Raw genomic sequence first — 10,339 nt, 5'->3', positions numbered from 1 at the left:
TCAAATATTACATTTTCTTAAAGATAAGCGCGTTTGTAATGCTGACATTAATTGCCATTGTGATATTTTTATATTCGCTTATGATTTATTCAATAAAACAATCCAGAATTGCTACCAGATTTAAATCTGAGAAGAAGTTATTCTTAACAGTTTTTGTGACCACCACCGTTTATGTTGTTTGTATTACACCGTTCCTACTTGTATATAGCATATATTATGTTGATATAATTAAAACAGTCTCTGGATAACAGTTGTTCGCCTTGGTGAATATTTAAATTCATCTGTGAATCCTCTGATATACAATGCGGTAAATACCAGTTTTAGACGAGCGTTTGTCGACGTCTTCTATTTCAGAATCCGCAGGAAATAAATTCCAAACCGCCCGGTGATACACTGAAAATAATTTAATTCATTTTTGAAACGATAAAGATGAGGAAATCTGGGAGAATGAGAAAAAGTCGCCCCAACCGAGACTCTAACTCGGACCGTCTGCTTGATATGCAGTTGCCCTAACCATTAGACCACTGGAGCTTTCATGGTATTGTTCTTTAACTTGATCGGATAACGACCCTTTAACATTCTCGGCGTGGTACGGTTGGAACACAACTAGTCCTCAGTTGTACGCACGCGCACCAGAGATCAAATTGATACGCCCTCATCTATAATTCAGTATATTTATTCACTAAGCGGGATCTCGAGAGATACTTTTATATATATATAAACACAACAGGCATAGAAATAAATTCCAAACCGCCCGGTGATACACTGAAAATTATTTAATTAATTTTTGAAACGATAATATGTATGTATATATCGAACGTTGTCATTTTAAATTTAAATTAATTTATGTTTCTATCCACTCTACCATTTTCATATAAAGATATTGTGGAACCACGTCAGGTCAAGTTCAATATTGAATATCGAAACGTGGCAGGCTGAAGGCGCTTGACCTTTGACAAGATCGCCTAAATTTTTAATATATTAACTTTACAATACTTAGTGTTGTATATTCTGGTACAGCCGCTCCATAATCTCTTTGCTTTTCTTCCTTATATCTATATTTTTTAATTTATACTAACAAATATCTTTTTTATTAATATAATAATAATAATATATCAAAAATTTATTAAATAATATTCATCGCATAATATGCAATCTACGATAATTTAATTAATTGATATAACAAATTTATTAAATACATAACATCATTGGAATAAAAAGAACAAATCACATATCTACACATAATCATAACATCGTATACTCTATCTCTAACAATTTATTCAATCTTCTATCGACTAAAGCCGAAGTATAGTCGTTATCTCGGGACCGTTCTATGGCCACCACCAGGTAGGCTTACTTCATTAAGGCTTCTATGAATGGATGTACTGGTTGGGAGCAGGAACGCTAGTAGACCAAACCCAGTACCGTTTTGATTACGATCAATCGGGAAATTACCTCATGACGTTGATATTTAAAAGTCTGCAATGCAATGCAAAGTTTGTCGTTAGTCATTACATAATCAAGGTATTATTATATTTGTCATTCTTCCTCGGCATGGTACACATAGGGGATGCAATAATAAGACAGGCTACACAAAATGTTCTTAGATTTAAAAAAAAAATGTTAAATCGCTATTTTCAGCATGATTTATTAAACCAAGTTTAACACAATAGCAATCAGGAGCCCCTTTCTCCAGGAATATTGCGGGAATATACCATTACCATGCCGGTATGGTTTTCTGTGAGAACGGGTCGTCTTGGCATCATGCCGGCATCGACATGACCTGCTTTAGACCTAGTATAGTAATATCCTAGGGATATTCCCCGCAATGCCAGACGGGCATTCTGTGAGAACGTAACGCCGTTATATTCCGGGGTTATATTTAATTCCCCGTCGAGGCTTTCACACCTTGCGCGGTCAAGTGTATCACTTTGACGCCGATTCAATTAAATTAACAATAATAATGTCGAACTGGAGGGATAATGAGATAAGAGAGCTGATTAAAATAAGGGGACAAGAAGAAATTTGTAGCATAATCATAGGCCTAGGCCATAGCTCTTTTTTGGTGCCTAACCCTTCGTCGCCTTGTAAATTGTACAGCCTTCTAAGGTGTTTTACAGATTGCCGATAACGGATAATTAATTGCTGTACCTGTATAATATATGCACAATATACTGTACATAGCATGTATTGAATAAATATGCTATAAAGGAAGATAATAATCTGTAACTTAAAATTCGCCGCCATATATCGCTAGACAAAAATAATAACAATAAAGGACGCCCTCAATAATTATTTTGTCGGAGACTTTTTGTTGGCCGAATATGCCCGACTCCTTTCTCACAGAAAGCCGATATATACCGGTTATATTTCCGGCACGGTCCTATGAGAATGGGTATATGCCGGTAACGATACCGGCACGACGCCAGCATAATACCGGTATTTTGCAGGCACATCTGTGAGAAAGGGGATCAGGGAAGGATGTGGTTACTGTATTTTTTCAGTACAATTCAGAGTAATAGATTGTTCTGCATGGTAATTAAACAGTTCCAGTTAACAGTCAATAAAACAATATTTTGTAAATCAACGTGTACCTAAATAATTTTACAGTACTGTAGCCTTAGAAATGTGAAGGTTCATTAAGCAGTTTGGAGTAGGATAGTTATTTAATGCAGTAGTAACAGTTTAGAATATTAAAATATAAAATAAAATATAAATAAAAAAAAACAAACAAAATATTGTTATTGTTTTGCTACTACAGTATACAATATCACTGTACTGTAGAATTTCTTTCTACACATGCTATGAACAAGACCAGTATGGTTTGGTTAGGAGATATTTTATTTTCAGCTTATACTAATTACTACTAGTCCATATTTGACCTTTTCAGAAATGTAAATCGTTCTTGCTCAAATGATCCTAGATAAACTAAGTCATCCACCGCTTCGGGTTGCCTCCTATTTTATCCGCCGGTGATTCCTATTTCCGGATGTAAGTTGTTCAATTTAATTCAACGATTACGTCCGCTTTTTACCAGCACATCGTTTTCCATATTACCTTTATACTTGAAACATTTTCAACAAGGTAGTAAATGAAATTTGTCGACAAGCATTTGCCGACGTTTTCTACAAAAGAATTCGCAGCAAATTATAAAGTATATTTCATAATTAAATGGATTTTCGGCCAACACGACATTCACATGACATAGCTGAGTACACAACATTAAGCTTTTAAACAAGAAATATTACAAGAAAAACACCATATGCTGTAATCATTACATTACTTTTTAATTATTATATTTATTATTTAATAGTTTGAAATTAAGGTAATGAATTATGTGATCAGATATATTCGTTTTATATATTTATACATGGAGATACACTTTAAGTGTATCAATTACATAACCAGTAAAACTTCATTATTTGTTTGTGTAATTATTGTGTGTGGGTGTGTTCATTATTGTATATGTATTAATAATAATAAAAATAATAATTGTTGACCGCCAATTTGTGTGTTGTTTCGCACCATGATTTTTGCAGGATTGTAGCTGATATAGTGGCAAAAACGCCATGGACCATTTGATTTCAGACAATAATCATATTTTCTTTTTGGGGACCAGGTCCGAAAACAAATAATTTTAGAAACGCATTCATGTTAGTGCTTTCTCCTGCTCCGGTCCGGAAAATAAAATCTCATATCAGTGTTTCGTTTTCAGAGTCTCCACGCGGCTATGCGGCAATATTTTACTCAATATGTGCGTAGCAGCCGCGTCGTGACAACGAACAATCGGTAAAGCGTTGTTCCCACTAGCGACGCAACACAAGGACGTAACGCAACGCAAGTGAATTGACCAATCACAAGCGAAGGCTTATTCGCTTGTGATTGCTAACTGTCTATAACTTCGCTTTTCATTGGTTAAAACGCTTGCGTTGCCTTTACGTCCTTGCGTTACCTTTCTAGTGGGAACCAAGCTTTATGATGAACGCGTAATCAGACGCGAACCTACGTTTTTGTCCGTACATAAGTTGGGGGTCCCCACTTTAATTGAAAACGTCACAAAAACATGAGGAACCGGTGTCAAATACGCTTAATGTAATGACACCAGATTGTTTGTTTGCTTGTTTACAATTATTCATTGTTCGATTGTCAATACAAAACATATCTGAAATGTGACGAATGTTGTGTTTAAATAGGGTATCGCATTAGCTCGGTCGTGGTGTTTGTAAGAATGCATAACTGTGGATCATTTCCTGCTCTTCTTTTCTGGCATTGTAGATGATAGATAGTAGAAGTAAGCCATGGCTCTCCTCTGCAGCAAGTGTGGTCCTTTGTTTAAACCTGCATTCGATGTTTGACTAACAGTGCAGGCCTATTTCACCCCAGTTTTCCAGCATTCTTATTTCTGGGAATGATCAAAGTATACTGATCGAAACGTCCAGAAACTCAACAGTAATTCTAAATACTAAATACATGGTGTACTGCAAACTTTAGATCAACATATTGAGTTTGCCATTTAAACCTTTAAAATAAAAGTATAGTTAATAATGACAAATAGGTCTAAATACAGATGCACAAGTTTTCTGATCACGATTGTTGTTTGTGTTTTCTTAAACTGTATTGTGGTATTATTTTCATTCCTTTTCGCTGGCTACATTTCATTAGCATTCTAAAAAGGGAGCTGATTTGGGTAATAATAGGCAGGTGGTTGCGCTCACAGACATTAGTAAATCTTTTGTTCTCGTCATTCTTTCGCTGGCCGTTGAATGAATAGTACGATGTTTAACAGTTTTTTTTATTAGGCTGTTTTTATATCGGGCATAACACAGATTTAAGCTGATCATATTCATATTAGAGTTATTAAATCCGACTTAAGTGGTCGTGTGATCTAACTTCCTATAACTCTGATAGATTTCAGATGTATAGTTATACCACACACTGTCAAACGCATAGCAAGTTAAACTGATCGATTGACTATTATAAAGCACTGAAGTTTTCATATTGTTGTGTGTGTATCGGGCGCTGAGGATAAATTATATCGGAATTACCAAGGAAATTTTATTTGCAAGATGAGAAATCCTATCATTTTATTGGACAAGTTAAACTCATGCTACACAATTTTAAATAAAGTGGGGTAAGTACAATACATCATTTTGGTGGTTAGGCCTACTAACATGTGTATTATAGTATTCCCTTCCTTGACAACCTTTCTCAAAGTTAGTGAGTTAGCCATCACATAGTATAGATTTTTCCTCCAGCCACGTCGAAATGAATATTTAAAATATATCTCATATTCATTTTTAATACTGTTTTTGGTACGATTTCTTTTAAAATGCATCATACTTCTATAGTGTAACATTAGGCCAACAATTAATTGTTATTATTAATTTATTTATAATTATTATTTGCCTCAAATAAAAAATACGAATTTACCCTTTTGGGTAAGCCCCATTTAAAAATCCCGCAAATGATGACGTCACTAATTCCTCTTTCTCTCTATTACCATGTTCCATGCTCTTACCAAGCGATAACGAATAGAAATGTGTTGTTTTGTAAATTATAGTAATCAATAATATTATAATAATGTCTACAGTCTACATCCAATAAATCCCAACACATAATCCACATGTATTTTAAGAGGCACTATATGTCAACAAATAATTATTAGTCCTCTCTCCATGATGGTTGTCACATAATGCTTTGTATTATTTTTTATTATATTTATATGTTTCATATGGACAGTTTGTTTGAAATAAAGTTGAATTATTATTATTAAATGAATGGTGCTCCTCCCCCCATTTAAGTGGTGTTCCTAATCTAGGGTAAAATGTCTCACATAGGGTCCAAAAAGGAATAAATGACTACTCCCACACAAAACATTTTTGTCCTTTGCACATACTTGTATTGTTATAATGCAGTGTCTTTTGTATGGATTTAGGATTACATAACAGGAAACTCAGAAATTAGGAATCACGGCTTCATAAATGCAACCCATGTTCGACTATATTCAAACGAGGCTCTGTACATTATAAGAAGATGTGATGATGAACGTTAAATTATGTGGTCGTCTGTTTACAGAATCCATGGCGGAATTTGAACTCATTCATATGATTTTCTACACTTCATCTTTGCCTCTATGCTTTGACGTTCAAAATGCGTATAGAAATAAGTAAATATATAACCATGGAAATGAGGTTAGGACATTTACGGAGATGTTATAGCGCCGCCATCGCTAAAAGAAAAAAGCTAATGCGTTCGCGTAAGCAAGGATTTTTCATTATTTGCTGCCCTCTAGAATTTAATTTTGCGAATGCGAAAAGTAAATTTAAATAAGACAATTTTTCTGCTAATACGGTTAAGTTATTTGCTTAAGCACTTAAATATTTCAGACTAAGTAAAAATATAAGTACCGTAACAATTGCAATCTGTTGATCTAGTCCTCGGTGGTTACATACATTTGAATTGAAATTGAATAATGAATCTCCATTTAATACTGATGTCTTTCTACCACTGTGGGTTTCTCCCTAACTCCACTTACAAAGACTTTATTTTGCAGTTTGGATATGACGTTCAATAAATCCATGACGTTGGGGCCATCTGGGAAAAGATGTTTGACTATGCTGTATAAAAAAAAAAATTGTTTCTGTACGTTTAATATTTAAGGTTGCGCTCATTTGCATAACATGTGTGTATACACAGGTACAATAAACGATTCACTTAGCATTAAACAATGTCAGTATCAATCTTTACATTAAGAATCTCCACTTAATTTGAAAAAGATTAAGTTATTTACCAGAAGACGTATGCTCTTCTCATTATAAATGTGTTTGAAATGGTCACGCCCGCCTTATAATAGAAACACCATTTAACATTATTTACATAGTATTGTGACAAACTAATACTAAACAGCCTTGTATTTTGTAAAAGCTAATTTCAGTATCTTGTCGGTATCTTATTGTAGTCATTGCCGTTATATATTTAGTTTATTCGAAAAATATATTTAATTTTGAAGCAATTGGCGAGAGAGAGCAAATTTTAAAAAAATGACGTTCAACCGACAATGTATCATATAGGCCTAATGGGTACGAAAATTCAACTTGTAATATGAGTCAACATGATGCTTTCACGGATATGTTTGTGTATAGCGAGTTTGAGAGAATTTTACGTTACAATATTATACCTTTTATCATCACATTTGGTATTGTCGCCAACATAATGACAGTTATCGTTATAGTGTGTAAATTACACACATTGGTTTCCGTGTATCTAGCCAACTTGGCAATAGCTGATATGCTGTATTTAATTTTGGCACCAATTGCAGTGTGGAGAGTCGAGTTCATTCCAGTGGCGTTTCCTCTTGTACTCTCTACGAACGATGTAGTTGGAAGCCACAGCTGGGTATGTGGACTGTTGTGCTATTTTTCTAATAGTTCCGTGCATGTAGGCATTTTAACAATTACTTGGCTTTCCATCGAACGTTATATGGCAGTTAGTAAACCATGTCAGTTTAAAACAAGTGGATTTGGTACGCTCTCAAGATCCGTAAAAATATGTATAGTTATATGGATTGTTAGTTTGATGTTGAATGGTGTACTGCTGATTGTTTACAAACAAGTATATGTAATGCGTTCTTTATCTGATATGCATAACGACGACTTATATTGTGTAACTATATGTCTTTTCAAGCAAAGTTACATTAAACTATTTGAGATTTTGTGGCCGTTAAACTTTACTGTAACTATGATTTTGATTATAATTATGGTGATTTTATACTCACTTATGCTCTTTTCTGTTCGAAAATCCCGCAAAGTAATGCCAAATTCAAGCAACACCGACCCACGTTCTAAATCTGAGAAGAAAATATTTTGGACAGTTTTTGTGACAGTCACCGTTTATGTTTTCTGTACGATACCGTTTAATTTGTTTGGAATACTATTCTATTATAGTATTGTGGGATTGGATAAATTTTGGTTTGTGTATTCATGTATTCTGGGATTATATATAAATTCTTCTGTAAATCCTTTGATATATAATGTAGTAAATGACAATTTTAGACAGGCATTTGTTGACATTTTCTACAGCAAAATCCGGAAAAAAATTAATGATGTTTTTAATACGTAAGTGATTCTATGCTTTAATCATTACGCTTAATTTCCAATGAAGAATTTATTATTGATAGTTTGAAAGTAAGATAATGAAATAATAATATTAACTTTAGCTTAACTAATAATTTAGTAGATGACGTATTTTTGTTAGGTTTCCTTCGTGTACAAAAATAAAGCAATGTTTAAATAACTATTTTGTTTAACATTGGTTTCATGTAGATCTATTTAGTTATGATGATGACAGTGATGATGAATTATCATGATAGCAATGATAATTATAAATATACCAATAAAGAAAATTCTTGCAAAACAATGTAATTACATCAAATGTAAATGAAAAGAAAACAAGAGAATTAAATGTATGACAAGGCAGATTGAGATCACTGCTTGTGCTACTGTAGTTCAATAGCATTAATTAGATTTCCCCCTAAAACATAGTCTCTATATTTATTTGCTATTCTTAAAATGTTTTAAAAGTCTACAAATTAATGTCATAATGGAATTTAGAATGTTATACGTCATGGTTTGTTGGCCTGATACTCAAAAGGAGAATATATAGAAAAAATAATGTTTATACGTTGAGGATCGTGTTGTATTTGGGTGCTTAAGCTTGGTTCCCACTAGAACGTAACGCAAGGACGTAAACGCAACGCAAGCGTTTTTTTTACCAATGACAAGCGAAGTTATAGATAGTTAGCAATCGCAAGCGAATAAGCCATCGCTTGTGATTGGTCAATTCACTTGCGTTGTGTTACGTCCTTGTCGGGAAGCCACAGTAGTACGGTGCTCATGAATAATTTATGCATGAGCTTTATCAAAGTGGGCGGAGGTTAGCGTGAAATTCTGTCTTCTTAACTTTTTGAGGACGATTAAGGTTTTACGGAGAATGACTAGAAATAATGTACATAGGCCTATAACCTTACATATACAGTTTAAATAAACTTATTTAGTGGAATTTCCGAAACTAAGTAACATTTAACTTCTAATTTAATTGCTTAACGAAATATAATAATAACAATATTATTGGGTTAAAATGGCTGTTAAAGCAATACATTTTGTGCGGCCCCTACTAGCTACGAACGCTAAGCATATGCTGTACCACCAGTCCAGGGCCAAGAGACAGGGGAGGGAGAGAGATACTGCTATTCTAGCTGGGTCAAACACCCAAATCAATACAGCCATATCTAGTAAGTAACATAACTACTGCCATTAGTATCTAGGTAGACCCCTAGGCTAGCCCTTAGGTTAGAAGGTAGGTTGCCACTATCTGGCCGGTCGTAGTCTTTGCGCAAGAGTGCGTAACTACTGAAACGGCTATGTCGCCTGTTTTTTTACGCTCTCTAGCGAACACAGAATCTATGTCGTCCTCCCCTAACTGTCCCTATTGTGTAACAAGAACGAACGCGCATATAGCGAAATTTAACCGCCATTTAACAAAATTCAAGGATTCGTGACGTATAAGTGTTAAATAGAGTACTTATTGAATATTATGTGAGCCACAATGCTTCAATCACTGTAAAAAATAATTCGGATTTTACACCATATTTTCGGGTAAATATGTTTCCTCCTTGGAGTAAACTCTCCTTTTCCTTCAATTTGAGTCTAAGTTTTTAGGATTATGAGTACCCAACAGTGGGAAACTATAATGTTCCCTTCTTTTGAGGTAATCTAATAAAGTTACACATTCGGCATGGGTAAAGTCCGACGGTTACACTATGAAAGGGGTGAACTTCCCCCGGAAAAGTTTCCCCCAATTGCGCGAGAATTGTATTACCCTGGATTCACAAGTAAAGTGCGGAGGAAAGCATGCGATATGACGACTTTCGCGTGGAACAAATCCATATTTTTAATAATTATTTTTATTTTGCATATAAGACCTATTTTTGTAACAGCTGGAGTAGATGTTATCAGTCACGGACTAAAAGATGAAAAAATAAGGTAAGCTTAAAAAGTAGGCCCTAGGCCTAGGGTCTAGTTAAGTTTAGTTCACTGCTCTGTATGTATGCGCCCAGTGCACGAGGGCACTATGAAGTGAAATCAGCCTCGCCTAGTAGGCTTGGTCTAGGCCTGATGACTTTTACATTGCTTAGCCTAAATTTCCGTATGAATACATTGTTTTTATAGTTATTTATTATTATTGTATGCCTAAAAATGTAGCCGAAATGAACTAGGTTGCTAGTTGATTATCTTTGATTGAAATTGTATCTTGCAGGTGACTGTTCAAGTAATTTAATTGA

Source organism: Antedon mediterranea, chromosome 2 (genome assembly GCF_964355755.1).
Source record: "Antedon mediterranea chromosome 2, ecAntMedi1.1, whole genome shotgun sequence".
NCBI classification, from domain to species: Eukaryota; Metazoa; Echinodermata; class Crinoidea; order Comatulida; family Antedonidae; genus Antedon; species Antedon mediterranea.
This window is presented reverse-complemented; position numbering follows the sequence as displayed.